General features: G+C 42.8%; 1 protein-coding gene across 2 annotated transcripts in view; it reads right to left on the bottom strand.

Annotated features, from left to right (window-relative positions):
• Positions 1-17,500, bottom strand: part of LOC311039300 (uncharacterized protein) — a 44,125-nt gene that overhangs the window by 8,928 nt on the left and 17,697 nt on the right. The window lies entirely within an intron of this gene.

Raw genomic sequence — 17,500 nt, 5'->3', positions numbered from 1 at the left:
GCTTTAGTTCTGTCACTGTCTGACTCTACACTGTACGTTCGAAACGTTTTACAAGGCAAATATTTTGGTTCACAATCCGTCCGTGTTTTATTTTTTCATGTTCATAATTTCTGTTCTACAAAGGCTTGTCATTTTCTATTTAACGAGATAACCGGTTGACCTTCTGAAAACAGAATTTATCTTTCACAAACCAACAATATTATTGTCATGATAGTCTTAAACATAATTGATACTCGGTGGTACGATGGTGTCTTTCGACCTCCGTCCTTTTTGTCAAGTGACACCATCGTGCGAAACAGGGAAAGATGCAGAGTGTTCATTTAACCCTGAGACTCTGTGATAAAATTAACACTGTATGTTAGCTCTGATATCAGAGCTGCAACAACGGTGCAAATGGAGCTGCAACTAGAGAGGGACACAATAGAATACATAGAGGATTCATTAATCATGCATTTGGCTCATCAATCACAATTTACATTCAAATTAGGGTCAAATTGTTTGTGTTGAGACATCCAGGACTGGAGTTACACCTCAATTAACACAGTTTACTCATTTTTTTAATTATTTATATTATTCATCTTCAACCCTGGACTCTTGGAAACAAAGCAATTTTAACTCCACTGGATGTTTAAATTGAGAAATCGATATTGAGAGGCGGACAGAGAACAGGGGAACGACACACAGGCAGCAAATAGTCCGGCCAGCTGCGAGTCGAAAAAGGCACCCCCCCTGTGTTATGGACCCTAACCAGGGGTTTGGGTGGTACACTAGCACCTCAATATAACTGAAATAAAAACTACAGACCTCTCAAAACAAACTAATTAGACTACTACTAGACCACCACTACAGTGAGAGAGGTCCATGGGCACAACACCAGAGAGAGAGAGAGCTCCAATGATCTCGTACCCCCCAAATTTGTCACAAACATGGGGATGAATGCATTCCACTATTCTGCCACCAAAACGTGGAAAAGTAAAACATTTGAGTACTTTTTCCATCACTGAGTATACCTGTCCGCAAACTGCAACAGGACTTTGCAACAGGGCTTTTTGTGTTATCCTTTTGGCATTGCTTGCAAGTATTCAATCAATAAAAAACATATTTCTCTATAATAGGCTATCTGGCCACCCCATATTTAAAGAAAGAATATCATGCCTTTCTTTGTTTTAATATGTTGTTATACTATCAATACAATCATAGTGCTTTGCCAATTATTTGGGGGCCCACTTGCAGTATCCTCATGGCCCACCAGTGGGCCCCGGCCCACAGGCTGAGAATCGTTGATGTAGAGGGACATACACATACGGGGGACTTACAGACAAATACTGCATGGCTCCCATCTTAGGCTAACCGTAAAACATGTATTTACCTTCATGCATCAATATCATATTTCATCACTGTCGGGAAAAAACCTTGTATCTCCATGTTTCAAATGTTACAATTTTTTTCCGTAAATTAATGCTCTTCTACTTCATCACAAGAGTGTCACACAAAAGTAGTGAAATGAGCAGATCTACAGTACAAGCTCACAGTGCATAGCGAGGTGACACGATGTGATCTTGTACAGTACATCTGCTATTTTCACTATTTTTTAATGTTTTTAAAACAATAATAAAAAGGAAACGGTTTTGGGCATACACGGTTACCCGACAGCAATGATTTCTGGATGCTGTTAAGATCTGTTCCCCGCTGTTGGTCGTACTACTGAATTGTATCGTATCTTATCTAATCTTATCTTATCTGTGTCCAGAACAATGCTGTCACTATAAGCATGGTTGTCTTGTGAAGCGCTGCAGTGCAGAGCTTCACAGAGCTTCCCTCCCCTCCCACAGGGCTTGCGTGAGTACATTAAACTGTGTGTGTGTGTGTGTGTGTGTGTGTGTGTGTGTGTGTGTGTGTGTGTGTGTGTGTGTGTGTGTGTGTGTGTGTGTGTGCGTGTGCGTGTGTTGAGATGGGATTGGCTTACAGCCACCTCCTTTGCCTATTCCCAGACCTTTCCCCCTCACCCACCCCCATTCCTCCCTCCTCATCCCCCTCCTCTCTCTCTCTCTCTCTCTCTCTCTCTCTCTCTCTGTAGGCACAGGAAATCCACAGCAGAATATACACACGCACACACACACACACACACACACACACACACACACACACACACACACACACACACACACACACACACACACACACACACACACATCCATAAGACAGGGGTGAAATGAGGAGAAAAAAAGGAACAGAGGAACGTAACATAAGGAAGAAGGAGAGAAGCAGAGAGCGAGAAAAACAAACACTGAGAGAGAGAGAGAGAGAGAGAGAGAGAGAGAGAGAGAGAGGGGGAGAGAGAGAGAGGGCGGTGTGTGAGAGAACAGCACAGGCTGGCCAGGCGCAGCTTGTCACGCGAGCTAACCCTCTGTCAATCTCCCCCCCTCCTCCCCCTGACAGGGCCCTGGCAGCCTGCCAAGGCATTGCGTGCAAGCCGGCAAGCCACATTAGCCCATAAAGAATTTCATAATAGCAACAGCTGTTAAATATTGATGACTGCTGGCGAACGCTCAATGGTGCTCCGCAAAAGGTTAAGCCCGCAGTGTAATGGAAGCTAATATTTCATTACACACAGGATAAGATGTCCAGAGCTCTCTCTTTCTTCTTTCCTCTCTGGTGGTTGTTGTTGTTTTTTTTCTACTTTGGAACAAATGAAACGATGACATTCGAAGACAACAAAGGCACCAAAAAGAGTGGCCATTTTCATGACTTCATGAAGATAATTTGACAATTGTATTTGCTTTAGTTCCTTTAGTTCTGTCATTTTTGTTTTATGGGCTGACTACAAATGCTGTTTTTTGGGTTAAAATGTTTCTTATTTCTATGTTTCTCTTGCTGATGTGTGCTGTTTTTAATATGTATGTAAAGCACTTTGTAACTATGTTTGGAAAAGTGCTATACAAATAAAATCAATTCATTAATTCATTGTTTGACGGCATAGGATCAATATAAATCCTTTACTGTATGGTTGAAACGTTCAGTCATCCTGAATCTAATTCTCCAAGTTCAATATTTAAGTTTGTAATCTGTTGGTATTATGTTCTAAAATTAATAGAATTAAGGCTGTGATTTTAACATGTTGATATATTCTAAAAAATATGCAGTACGGCGCGCCGCTTGACGAAAATCTGTCCTTTTTGGCAAGTGACGCTGGCGTGTGTGATGATGAAGTATAAATTAAACTTTATACATTAATGTCACACTGAAAAATCCAGAGTGTTAATTTAACCCTGTTAATTTCACCCGAGGCCCTGTGATGAAATGAACACGGTGTATTTTAGCTCTGATATCAGAGCTACAACACTGCAAATGGAGCTGCAACTAGAGAGGGACACAACAGAACATTCAGAAGATTCATTAATCATGCATTTGGCTCATCAATCAGAACTTACATTCAAATTAGGTTCAAACTAAAGTTATTGTGTTGACATCCAGGACTGGAGTTACATCTCAATAAACACAGTTTACTCATATTTGATAATTTATGTGATTTATCTGGGAAAATGTGCTCTTAACTGCACTGGATGTTTAAAAATGTGTTATGTGAACGTTATGGGAAACTACAATGAAAAGCTATTTTGTCATTGGCAACCATTAATATTGAGCCCTCTACTTAAATCATCAAGACATGAATAGTAATGTAGTATGCTATCATATACAGTAGTACATGTGATATACTGCAAGCCATACCCTAACATGGGATAATCTTAGTTGAGCATTACTCAATAATGTAAGTGTAACCATTCCCCGTAATGTACACTAGACTAGACATGTTTATATTATAATGTTTGATAAAGATGTGCATCAGAGAATGTGTTAACATGATGACACACTGAAAAATCTCAAATCTCTCACTCTTGGAGTGTGGAAAAAAAAACAAACAAAACCTAGGAAGACCACATTTTGTAAGTAGCCTACTAAAGTAAAGTGGAAAGTGATGATAATGAAACAAATACGATCAAATACAGTAGAATGCAGATATAAATGTTTACACTTCTCTGTTTTGGTTGGCAGACAGACATACCGCTCAATGTACTGTATGCCTCGGGCAAAACTGGCTTGTACAGCAGCTTCTGTGTAGCATGAGCAGTGCTACTGTATGTGGCTTGACTGAATAGACAAGACATAGACAGAAGCAAATTGTCATGTACAGAAAAAAAAGCATGGTATTGCCACTTTTCATTTATTTCCTGTGGTCAGGATAACATACAGTTTATCTTGCATTGTGGGAAAATGTTATTCTTTTATCCAAAAGTTGAAAACTAATTGCCATTATTCCTGTGGCCAGAATAATATGAGTGACAATGTTGACAAATAATACCAGCCTCTCTAAATGGTTCTCAAATAACCCATCAACCCATAATAAATGTCCTGACAACAAAAGGCCAAAAAGGTTGACTATTAATACAAACAGTTAGGAAAAGCAGCAGGATGTCTGTAGCTGTAAAGTGTAGCCCCAAGCTCTATGCATTGAATTGCTTTGCGCACGCACGCACGCACGCACGCACGCACGCACGCACGCACGCACGCACGCACGCACGCGCGCGCGCGCACACACACACACACACACACACACACACACACACAGTCGAGTGGTGACTGCAAGGGGAAATTGCGTGAGATGAGACAGTTATCCAGGGAAGCACTTTTCTTGTTGAAACCAAATGAAAACAGAGGATTTACTGACAAACTGTTCTGGTCTGTTCTCCAGGGCTCCAGTGGGCCAAACACCAGCCACAGCCCACAGTGCTGGCCAGAGTGCTGAGCTCGGGATAAAAAAAAAAACGACACATATTTACAGTAAGCTAGGACGCCGTCCTGAGCCAAAAATGATTCAACAGGTGTGCTGTGTGCTTTCCCAAGCAGTATAACCCCACCCTCTCAGAGTTAAATTAACACTCTGGATTTTTTTCCTGTCTATTATGCACATTACGCCCAAAGACACATACATGCACAGACTCACATGACGAGAATTTTTCCTTTTTGAGAAAGTCCAATGTTACCGTCCTATTAACCACATGAGCCCTAGCAACCCTATTCTGGGCATTTCATGACAGGCGGACATTCGGCAAAAATAGCAGATCCCTCTGAGATTTGGTGTAGAGGGAAACAAGGTGGGGTTTAAGTGGTTGTGAGCAAAAACACAAATTACACATGAATACAAACTCAAGTAAAACAGCTGCAGAGCTTGGTTTTTGTCGTCTGAAGTAAACTTTTAAAATCACCCAAAGGGATGAAGTGCTCCAGTTTATTGTCTTTCTGGAGCTGATTCCAGGACCATGGAGCATGAAAACTATAATCCTCCAAAATGGACGGATGAGGGACGGTAACCGGTGTCAGGTTCTGGGAGTCGAGCTTATATGAATTTACTCCCAATTAAAAGGGCAATTTATACAGCCAGGGAGTTGCCCAATAATGGCTTTAAACATAATGTAAAAATGTGCCAATGAAGCCATCTGCGATGGGATAATGAAGTCAGACATGGCCTGTGATAAAGATGACAGCGATGTGCAAGGGATTTGGCATTTAAAATGAAACATAAGGCTCCATGGTGGACTGTGTCTATAGCTGTTGTTGAGTGGAAGCAGATGAGATGAGCAATTGAGAGGAGTGCAGCGAATGAATCGTAAAACGTTCATGGCATAGATGACTACAATCGATATGATTCGAGAATTTCTGTAACTACTTTATATCTACGTAATGATCTACCGTATTGCACTTTTCCACATGTATGGCGTCTTTCAAACACTGTGTGGCTAGTATTTTACATCTTCGCCCTCTTTTGCTTGTCCCAGTATAAAATATGTTCCTTTAATAAAAGGTTGCTCATAAAAAAAGCTTTCACTGAGAATAAATTCTTCTCATCCTTCTGAAGAAGGAGACAGTCAGAAATGGAAAAGGTGAGCTGCTTTGCCAGTTACACTGGGCTGCGTTCTGGCATTAATGGGCATTTGAATGACTCACTGCTGATGCATGTTTGATATCAATGTGTTTGTGGGCAAGATGACACTTCACCCTTCTAAATCTGTCAAGCCAAGCATTAACCCCTGCCGTGCCAAGAGGCCTTGCGCGACAGTGGGTTGAGCAAGGCCTGCATTTTGTGGCCTGCAACAGTGCGGTTGCATTTTGGCTGCACACTATTGTCATTAAGGATGACAAAACTGTGTGATTTATATCAAATTTGAATATAAAAAAAGCGAAATAAAAAACAGAGCAGGTAGAATTTTCTTAGCCACTTAAAGGGATAGTTCACCCCCCCAAAATGACTTTTGTTTTCCAACCCGATTACTCACTCCACGGAGCCTTGAATTCATGGAGATTATTTTGTTTTTGTCGCATCTCTAAGCCAATAATTTGGCCAGTCATCAAATTATTGGCTTAGGAATGCGACAAAAACAAAACAAATCCATGAATTCAAAGCTTCATGGGGTGTGTAATTAATAGAAAATAAGTACATTTTGGTGTGAACTATCCCTTTTAGCCTTATATTCATCATATGACACATAGTACAAATGAAAAGGCTAAACTGTAAGCTCAGAATGCGTAGATCTGGTAAAAAAGGCTTTTTTGGAATGAAAAACTAATATTACATTTTGTGATTTTGTGACATTTGCCCAAAATAGGGACGTCAGGGTAAATGTGGTAAACGTGTTTAATTAAATAGTTAAATTGTGATATTATCAAACATAAATATCAAACATATCAGACCGTCTATAATTCCCAAAAGAAAATTAATGTCTGACCAGAAGCAGGGATAAAACATATCCCCACCGGCCATTAAAAAAAAGCAAAGGCATGGATTTGTCCCCCATTCCCCCCCAGCAAATCGAACCGGCAACTGAAGGCAGACTGTCAGTATGCCATTCAACGAGTCAACCAAATATCCCAACAACCCCGGAGGATAGGGAATATCTTGCAGATGATTCATGTTTGAGGGTTCGGGAAGCCCCTTAATTGTCCTCATTGCTTCTTTGACCAAACTCCCAGAACCCCTACTGTCTTTTATCTTCCTTCCTTATACGGGCGGTCTGCTGCGTTGCCACTGTGTCGAGCCCCAGGGCATGAACTATGGGGGCCAACAACGTTAGCCTAGCTTTCTTGCAAGAAAGCTGGTACACACAAGCATGCACACACACATTTTGATTGTTGATTTGGAAACAATTTCTTTTGTTCTCGTTCACACAGCCACCCGCTAACCAGGGAGTGGTCTGTTAAAACCATTATGGTGATGTTTAAGCCCGTTGAGACAAATAATAATGGGCAGATGGTCCTTCAGGCTGAATCCATATTCTAGCTAAATGCACGCTTTTGCACGCAACTGTAGATTAAAGGCCAACGGACATACTTTGTGTCTTATGACTTAACGGATTGAAAATGTGGCACAGGATGAAAAAGGATAAACGCTCCTTTGACACTAGTACCCAGGGAAGCCACCTTACACTTTCATGCTAACATTCTGTTTGTGCTCTACGTCTATGCTTAATGTTATCTGTGAATCTGTTATGCAATATGAGAATAGCATAATACAAAACAACACGCGCACACGCACGCGCACACGCACACACAGAGACCCAAATAAGTGTAATTAAATAGGTGCGAGGTGTCCACAGATCAAGTGATAGCTGTGATGTAGATCATGTTTTATGCATGACGGACATTAACTTGTAGGACAACAGACACTGCTGGGGGTGTTGTGTGTCAGTCAGTGTGTGTGTGTGTGTGTGTGTGTGTGTGTGTGTGTGTGTGTGTGTGTGTGTGTGTGTGTGTGTGTGTGTGCGTGTGCGTGTGCGTGTGCGTGTGTGTGTGTGTGCACGTGTTTGTGTGAGGGTGGCATATTGCATCCCTAATAGACGCTTTTCTCCAGAGCGACTTACCACTATAGGCTACATGATCAGAGTTCCCAGTGTGTAGCAGAGAAGTTAGTTGACAGTAGTAGTGTGTACACAGGGGGGCATGGGGGGGGGGGGCGGGGGTTCAGACAGTTTACAGTAAACTGTTTACAGTTTAGGCATATAGCAGACGTTCTTAATCCAGAGCGATTGAGATCATTTGGGGGGGGGGGTGCGTGAATGCACTCAGCAAAGGTCATGTCAATCTGTCCATTCGATTTTGAGGCTAGTGGTAACACTACTGTTGATGTACAGACACGCGGACAGAATGACCCCCCCCCCCTGTTTACAGTTTAGGCATATAGCAGACGCTCTTAATCCAGAGCGACTGAGACAATTTGCGGGGGCAAAGTTCATGCTCAGCAAAGTTCATGTCAATCTGTCAATTCGATTTTGAGCCTAGTGGTGACACTACTGTTGATGTACGGGCGGGCGGGCGGGCGGGCAGATGGACGGACGGACCTACAGACAGACGGACAGAATGACCCCCCTCCCCCTGTTTACCGTTTAGGCATATAGCAGACGCTCTTAATCCAGAGCGATTGAGATAATTTGCGGGGGGTGCGCGAACGCACTCAGCAAAGGTCATGTCAATCTATCCATTTGATTTTGAGCCTAGTGGTAACGCTACTGTTGATGTACGGGCGGGCGGGCAGATGGACGGATGGAAGGACGGACCTACAGATGGACGGACAGAATGACCCCCCCCTACAGACACACACACACACACACACACACACACACACACACACAGTTTCAGATTTAGCAATCAGGCAATCCGCTGTCGCTGTTGTTACAGTAACAAGTGCAACTGCTACTCTGAGATCAGGGACACAACACTCATGGCAAGCACACTAAGAACACTCCTTTTTTCCCCTCATGTGACTAAAAGGGGGGTGAACAGCTGAGAGTGTGAGTCAAGGAAGGAGGGAGGGAGTGAGTGCGGGAGGGAGGAGAGAGGGGAGGAGGAAAGAAGAAGAGAAGGAGGGAGTGAAAGGAGAGGAGGAGGGAGAAAGGGAGTGGCAGGAGGGGGGATAGCGTGCGAAGACCTAATGGAATGCTTCAACCCCAAATGGGTCACATCAGTAGCCTGCAATCAACAAATTTATCCTCGCCAAGTTTGCATGCTTTACATCTCAAAAAGGGGCAAAGAGAAGCCTTTTTCTTTCCCCTGCACTGTCTGCTTTGGGTCCACATATTAACCACTCAAGCCCTGCAGTACTACTTTGTTGCATGACGTACAGCATAGCGAAAACAAGCTCACAACGCTATTTTCACACTTGTATTTTATGTATTTACTTATGTTTAAGTTTGAAAGATTTGAAAATTATTGAAATCTTGGAAACTTAACAATGGTCTATAATGACATAACCTAAATAGGTACGCCAGGTAGTAAGTGGTTTAAATGTTTTAATTACTGGGTCTGCTTTGACACAGGAGTGGAGTCTAATGGGGTGGGTGGGAGAAAAAGGGAGAGTCCCTGCCATTGGGTGTGTGTGTGTGTGTGTGTGTGTGTGTGTGTGTGTGTGTGTGTGTGTGTGTGTGTGTGTGTCTGTGTGTGTGTGTGTGTGTGTGTGTGTGTGTGTGTGTGTGTGTGTGTGTGTGTGTGTGTGTGTGTGTGTGTGTGTGTGTGTGTGTGTGTGTGTGTGTGTGTTTAGTTAGTCCGTGTTTGCACTGTACTGTGCCTGAGAATCTCACACTAGTTAACCCAATAAGATACTTTTAAATCTCAAAGTATACTACTATCTTACAGACACTGTTGGGGACTTGGCCCTCCCCCAGTCAAGGGGTAATTCTCCTTTAGGCTAAGAGGTTAAGATGATGGCTTTCCACGCAGGAGACCTGGGTTCAATTCTCGGGCGTTACATTGGTGCCGTGACCCGGATCAGGCTTCCCAGAGAGGGGAGGTTAAAAGGGACACACACACACACACACACACACACACACACACACACACACACACACACACACACACACACACACACACATATATATACTGTACATACTGTACTGTGTGTGTGTGTGTGTGTGTGTGTGTGTGTGTGTGTGTGTATATATATATATATATATATATATGTACACACACACACACACACACACACACACACACACACACACACACACACACACACACACATATATATACACAGGTTACACATATATATATATGTGTAACCTCTGTAACCTCCGTTACTGATGTTTGGCACTTTATAGCAGTTTGCACAGTCGCATTTTGCACATGATTTTATTATTGAATGATTATCATGAGGGGCAAGTGCAATGTGAAATGTATGAGTGCAATAGAGAGGATAATGCTAAGTCATGATTGAAAAGCTTAACATGTACCAAGTGGTTCTGTGGCCAGTGTAATTGGGCGGGACCAAGTCAGAATGGCAGAGGGGGGTTGTGATATACATTTGTAGTTGCTAAGGATATTGTGCTTGTGTAATGTTGTAGTAGTGTGAATAATTTATATTTATTTGTTCATTGAAGTTTTAAGATAATTGATGTGGGTTATGTATTTATTGTATGGTTATTTATGTATATATGCTAGATAGAAAACACCCCTTGACATGGTGCAGTCCAAACTCATTTGCTCAGCTGGCTATAAAAAGGCTGCCAGTTGACATCAGTGGAGAGACAAACACCACCATACCAAGGGTGCTGTACAGTTTATCCATATATGTCATTGGTTATGAATAAATACACCTAAGGGTTAAACCCTACTCCTGGCCTCTGTACTGCTTACAACCGCAAGTTGGGCATTCTCACAATATATATATATATACATATAATTTCTTATACATGCAATGTATGTATGGATAAGTATAGTAACTTCCCATATCATTAGTCAAGCCAGTGCCTTATCTTAACTAAAACTAATACACTTATGTTAAAGTAACTAGTCTTGACCCATAGGAATCAATTTTCCTGTGTTCAGAGTTCAATTAACAGCGCTGTTAGCCATCACACGCGAATCCACAGTCCACCAAATCATGTCTGGAGCCACAGACAGACAGAGGCCTGGCTGTGCTGGGTTCAGTGGGTTGAAAGGTTTAAGCTGGTGTCACGTGGCGGTTAATGGATTTCGGCAATTTAGTCACCAGTCACCGCCATTATGTCCATATACTGTATAGCTGCCCTTCTGTGACCTCTTCTCTCTGCTCTCTCTAGTAAACCTCATGTGTCCCAGTGGATGTCAGTGGCATAATATAGCATTGTCCTCTCCCACAGAATAACACACAGACAGATGGATATCACACTACCGGCAGTGTTGCCAGATTTTGCGAGAGCAAACAAGCAGCCAGGTCTACGAAAACAAATGTGAAAATAGCAGATCTACAAGCTCACAACGTGTCGCCAACTGACGCGTTGTGAGCTTGCAGATCTGCTATTTAAAAAAGAAAAATCTACATTTTAACAACACAAGTATGGGAGTCCCTGCACAGCACATTTTTTTTTCAGGTGGGCATCCGGACAAATATATATTTGGGGGTCCCGTCCTCGACATGTTTTAGAACCACTGGTTTAAACAACATTAGGAGGCAAGCCCAAATAAGCAACAGCACAATAGAAACAAGCCCAAAAAGACGCAACCCGCAACTACCAACATTTACAAGCAACTTTAAAGAAAAACAAGGCCAAAGCCGCTTATAACAAGCGGACTTGGCAACAGTGGCTACTGGTTCTTGGCTAGAAAAACGCAAAAGCAAAAAAGAAAAACATTTACAAAACCACATATTGTAACTGTTGGAAAGAAACCTTAAGTCCAAAACCATTCAGGAAATGGAAAAAACAACCTGAGTTCCAACAGAGCCAATGTAATTAGGCCTATAATTCACAATCTCTTGTTACTATTTTTCATTGGTTACATTTAGAAAAAAAAAAGACTTAACCTCTTTCAACCCGGCATCCCTATTAACTATCAATATGTAACTTGTAACACATAATGTTTGACCACTGTTACACAGTCAAGGTTAACTCAGCTGCTTCTACCAGATTATGATCATAAGTTATTTCGTTGTTTGTTTGTTTACAAATTAAATTGTCAGTGTATGATATTGTATGACACATTTACATCATCAGTGGTTCTCAAAGTGGGGTCCGGGGGTCCTTGAGAGGGTCCCAGGGTGCCAAGCTAAATGATTGATAGTTAGGAACCAAATGGACCGTCATAGGTCAGCAACTCTGAGAGTTGCTGACCTAATTAGGTCCGTGGCCTAATTGCATACCATACTGGGGGTACGTGAAGTTTGAGAACCACTGATCTACATTGTGCCACTGAAGGCTGAATTTAATTGAATAACTGTCCAATTAGATCCCTTACTTCACTTGGCTCTCGTTCACACTAGAGCTAGCTAGTACAGTGTGGTTGTCAGTCATTATGCAGAGTGTTAGATACGTCTCTGTTGACACAGTTAAAACAAACGGCCTCAACATCACATGGAAGAGGAAATCGACTCGCAAGCTTAACTCACTGGCCAAACAGGAAACAAAAATCTTGATGGGTTTCCGTCCAAGTAGTGTGAGAAATACTGCAATGTTGCTGATTAAATCCAATTGTAGCGGAAAAGACAAACGTATTCAGTGCAAAAATAGACGCTTACAATTTCCATCTTAACACAGTTCACCGCTTACAGTAAACCCTATACTTCGTTGACCGGGGGCCCTCAGGGGTTTATACTTGGTCCCCTGCCTTTTTCCGCTCTACACCTAGTGTCCCCTCTTCTGCTATTCACACTGAATGTTCACCGACTATGAGATGCCCAGGATTGGGACGCTAGGGTTCATGTGGTTAAACAGTGAGTGGGTAGAAAAAGTCAGATAACCTCTGGGGAAAGCTGTCTCGCACGCACGCACGCATGCACGCACGCACGCACGCACGCACGCACGCACGCGCACACGCGTTCCAAACCGGATAATTCAGAGAGTTTAACGTGTCAATATTTATTGCTGTTCACTGCAGACCACCAACCTCAGCAATATGGTGAAATGTGCAAAGCAATAATTGATGAATAATAGAATTGCAAGTGGATGAACTCATTCATTCCATGTCATGGTTAGAATGTTCAAATTATGGTTTGGAATGCAGCCACGGTCCCTTCAACATCACGGCTTAATTTATACTCCATCACACGATGCTGTCGCTTTCTTGAAAGAACAGAGTGACACAATCGTAGTCATTATATCATGTCTATCATGTCATTGGGCAAAAATTGGGTAACTCAATGTAACAAGTGGTTCCATTTGCACACTCTCAGAGTTATGGGGGTCCTTGAAGTTTTAAGTTTGAGAACCACTGGACTATGTAAATATAGTTACATATAGTTGTAAATACAGTTTTTTTCCCCCCTTCTCGTTCTTTTGGCCTGAATCTGTTCCTAAGACCCTCTGCCTGGTCTCCTTCTCTGCCCCCCATCCCCCCTCTCTCCATGCCCTAGTCAGCAGAGCGCTTCTTACAATGCTCCGCTGTGCTCTCTCTGAGGGCTATCATTACTGTTCACACGCAATGCGCACCGCACATTGCATACTGTACGTCTCCCTGCCTTTCTCTGGTCTCATTCCTCCGTCTTGGCCTCGCACTCACTCTTTTCATCTCCGAGACTCAGTTGAACTCGGTGGCCTCGGACTTGTTGCACTTTCGCTGGTTGTTGGAGGGGGGAGGAAAAAAAGGCATTTGACTAATTGCTTCCACCGTCCACGTTTTAGTCAAGCAAGAACGGGACTTGAACTCTCCCAGCAGACATGTTTCATTGCCAACAATCCTCGCGTTACAGTATAACCTCACGTTAGCATATACGGTCAATGATATCCTCTACGGCTAAATGTATGGTTTGCAGGGTTGTCTGTATATATGATATAAATTCAATGCAATTCCAATTACTTCATCATATACAAGTGTAGCTATACAAGCTCACAACGAGTCACGATGCAATGCGTAGTGAACTTGTAGATCTGCTATTTTTTCACTATCATTTTTTTGTACTTTCTGAAAAATCTTTATTTATTTTTTTGCCGTAAATCTTCATTTTAATACAGCAATGCCCTGATATTAAAAAGAAAATGTACTTTGCAATTTCAAAGCTTGTAGCCTACTCCAGTACTTTAACTCAAGTACAAATTTGACTAAGCAACATTCACTTGTAGTTGAGTAATATTTGCCCAGGAGTATCTACACTTTGGGGTTGATTACTTTGTCCGCCACTATAGTTATCTTTGTCGAGTGAGACATGACCGTTCCAAGTATAAATTAGCCCTGAGCCTCGCTGCTCCCCATTTTATGTCTCCCAGGCAGTGGTCAGAGCGTGCCATCAGCTCTCTGGAGTTCCTGTTTGCAGTGTGAATAGAGGCCTCAGTTCAGTCAGTGGCCTCAGTGGTCATGCTCTATTAGAGGCTCTCAGATAGTGATCAGCACACTGCTTCCAGCCGCTCACACTAGGAGCCTTGTGAGGAACCACGCGACCCATTACACCACTTCTCTGTGTCTGTGTGTCCATGTCCCATTCCTTTATGACAGCGGTTCTCAAAGTGCGTGAAGGGGACCCCCACATTATTATGTATTTGTCCGCGGACCTCCATCTGAAAATATTTTGTGCCAGGGACTGGGAGCGTCAGTCCCTGCGTTTCAAAGATATTCCAAATATTTATTTTTTTCCCCTCAACATTTCTTTGAAAATAGCCGATCTACAAGCTTCTACGCTTCTACGTCGCATTGAGACGCGTTGTGAGCTTGTAGATCGACTATTTTCAAAAAGCCAAAACACGCTTAAAGTGTGTGTGTGTGTGTGTGTGTGTGTGTGTGTGTGTGTGTGTGTGTGCGTGCGTGCGTGCGTGCGTGCGTGCGTGCGTGCGTGCGTGCGTGCGTGCGTGCGTGCGTGTGTGTGTGTGATCATGTGACCTAGTCGCTTCTGTTGGGCTTGTTTTTGTTTTTCTCGCAAATTCTGGCTACACCTGCTTCCAAACTCTTCTGGTGAGGAGTGGACCACGCGACTAATGCACCGCTTCCATGTGTCTGTACGTGCTTAATTCCTTTATGAGGACCAAATGTACTCACAGGGATAAAAGGATGGGCTGGGGGAAAAAAAACCTGGTATTCATAACTCTAACAGGCTATTTTAAGATTAGGTTAAAATGAGTGCTAGGTTAAATATTAAGGTTAGGCATATTGTGCAGAGGGTTAAGGTTGAGCATTAGTGAATGACTGTAATGACAATGGAGGGGGGTGCTCGGTGTGTGTGCATGTGTGCATGCGCACGTGCGTGCAGTATACTGTATTATATATATATATAGTGATAGTGTGTGGGTATATGTTAATGCTTTTGTATTTGAATACCTGCAAGCATGTGTGCATGTTTATGTACTCAGTCAAGACTGAGGCCCTCCTCTTATTTCAGCTTAACTGCTCGCTCTCTCTCTGTCTCTGTCTCTGTGTGTCTCTCTCTCTCTCTCTCAGATCGTTTTCATAACCACTTTTCTGAGGTCAAAGCTTCGTCTGCAGTAGTCACGCAACCCTTCCGCTGACTCAGTTGCGCGCTCTCACACACACACACACACACACACACACACACACACACACACACACACACACACACACACACACACACACACACACAGACATATCCGAGACCAAACCCTCTCTTAAAGAGACAGGCTACTCTTCTTGCCGTAAAGGGTCAATATGCTTATTTTAGCTCCGTTTCAAAGCATTCCACTGCTCTTAGTCACTTAGTGGAGACATGCAACCTATGGCCGCCAATAACAACAAGCCTGCTTTTTTAGTCTCCTGAGTCTGAGTTTAATGATCAGATCATTTCCATTGTTTAAATTTCTGCTATACAGGGAGAATTATGGAAATCCGGAGGGTTAAATTAAACATAACAATAACATATTTTCCCCTCATAATTAGAGGAAAGAAAAACGCAGCCGAGGACGAATGCAGTGTACCACAGACGAGTCAAGAAATATGACTTAAGGTCCTTACACACCAATAGCATTTCTTTCGGTGTGATTAATTCACCCAAAAATAGTTTTCTGTGTTTTATTAATTAATTCATTTATTAATCTCCCTCCATCTTCCACACTAATGCAAGCACACACAAACAGTATGTGCATGCACATGTAATGTTGAATAAGGTGACAGCCTAACAGCTACTGTAGACCACTTTATATGTAAAGCAGCAGCATTTTTATTCAATCACACTATACACAAGCTTGTAGAAAGTGTATTTTCGCTATTTTCGTGAGACACCATCGTACTACAAAGTAGATAAAATAGGGCTTAAAGGGATAGTTCACCCAAAAAAAATATTTTTTTCTAGCGATTTATCACCCCATGGAGACTTGAATTCATGGATATAGTTTTGTTTTTGTCGCATTCCTAAGCCAATAATTTGATGACCAGCGAACCGGTAGGCAGCGGTTCCGGTAGGAGACACAAAGGAGACTCTTTGTGTCTCCTACCGGAACCGCTGCCGGTCATCAAAGTATTTGCTTAGGAATGCGACAAAAACTAAGAAATATCCATAAATTCAAGTCTCCATGGGGTGACTAATCGATAGGAAAAAAAAGTCATTTTGGGGGTGAACTATCCCTTTAAGTTGTTAACACTGAAAAATGTACCATTGAAGGCTTCATTCTTATACTCTCAGAGTTCCTCAGTTAAATGAACACTCTGGCGGCGCTCGGGTGGCGCAGTAGTAAAGTACCAGCCCACCACCGCAGAGTCTGGGGGTTCAAATCTACACAAACAAAATTAGCATGTGTTCAGCGTAGGGAAGCCGGGCGGGACGATGATAATTTTCAATGCAGACCTCCTACGGGTTGGGGCGTCGCCTGTCAGCGGGGAGTGTTGGGCGGGAGGAGTAGGACGGCTCTATGTCCTCCCAGTGGGGGCTCCTCACTGGCAGGTGGATACAGTAGGATACAACAGCAGTACACAGAAATGGGGAGGAATCCATTGGCATAACAACTACATTGGGGAGAAAAAGGGGAAAAAAGAAAAACAACACTCAAGTACACTCTGGACTGCAGCGTGTACTTGAGTATTTCCCCCCTGTGTTCGTTGTCTTGTAAAAAAAATTACAAATAAACAGAGAGAGCAGTATCTGATGGGATGTGGCTGAATTGTTGGCTTCATATAGGAGACAAAGCCTTGTATTGTACGGCCCTGAGCGCTCTTCTCTCTCTCCTTTCCCCTCTCTCGTCCTCTGGGGGTTCTACTCTCCTATGGGGGTCCTAATCTCGGCCATTAGCAGGACTTCACTCGGAGTAAAACCCATCAAAGAAGACAAAAGAAAAGCCAAAGGAAGCGAGGATGTGATGTCATTGTCGAGCGGCGTTCCCGCTGCCCGTTGGCTTCCTGTGTTTCTCTGCCTGTCCTCGCATGTCATCCTTGTGTTGTTTTCTGTGTCCTTGTGTGTCATTATTTAAACCAGTGGTTCTCAAAGTGGGGTTCGGAGACCCCCAGGGGTCAGAGTTTTTAAGGTCTGTGGCCTAAAGCATAGTAAAATGGGGGTCTTTGAAATGAAAAGGTTTGAGAATCACTGATTTAAACCACTGTTTCTCAACGTATG

The sequence above is a fragment of the Gymnoscopelus microlampas genome (assembly GCF_963454915.1).
Source record: "Gymnoscopelus microlampas genome assembly, chromosome: 22".
In the NCBI taxonomy this organism is placed as follows: domain Eukaryota; kingdom Metazoa; phylum Chordata; class Actinopteri; order Myctophiformes; family Myctophidae; genus Gymnoscopelus; species Gymnoscopelus microlampas.
Note: the sequence above shows the minus strand (reverse complement) of the source record. Positions and strands in the feature narration are given on the sequence as shown.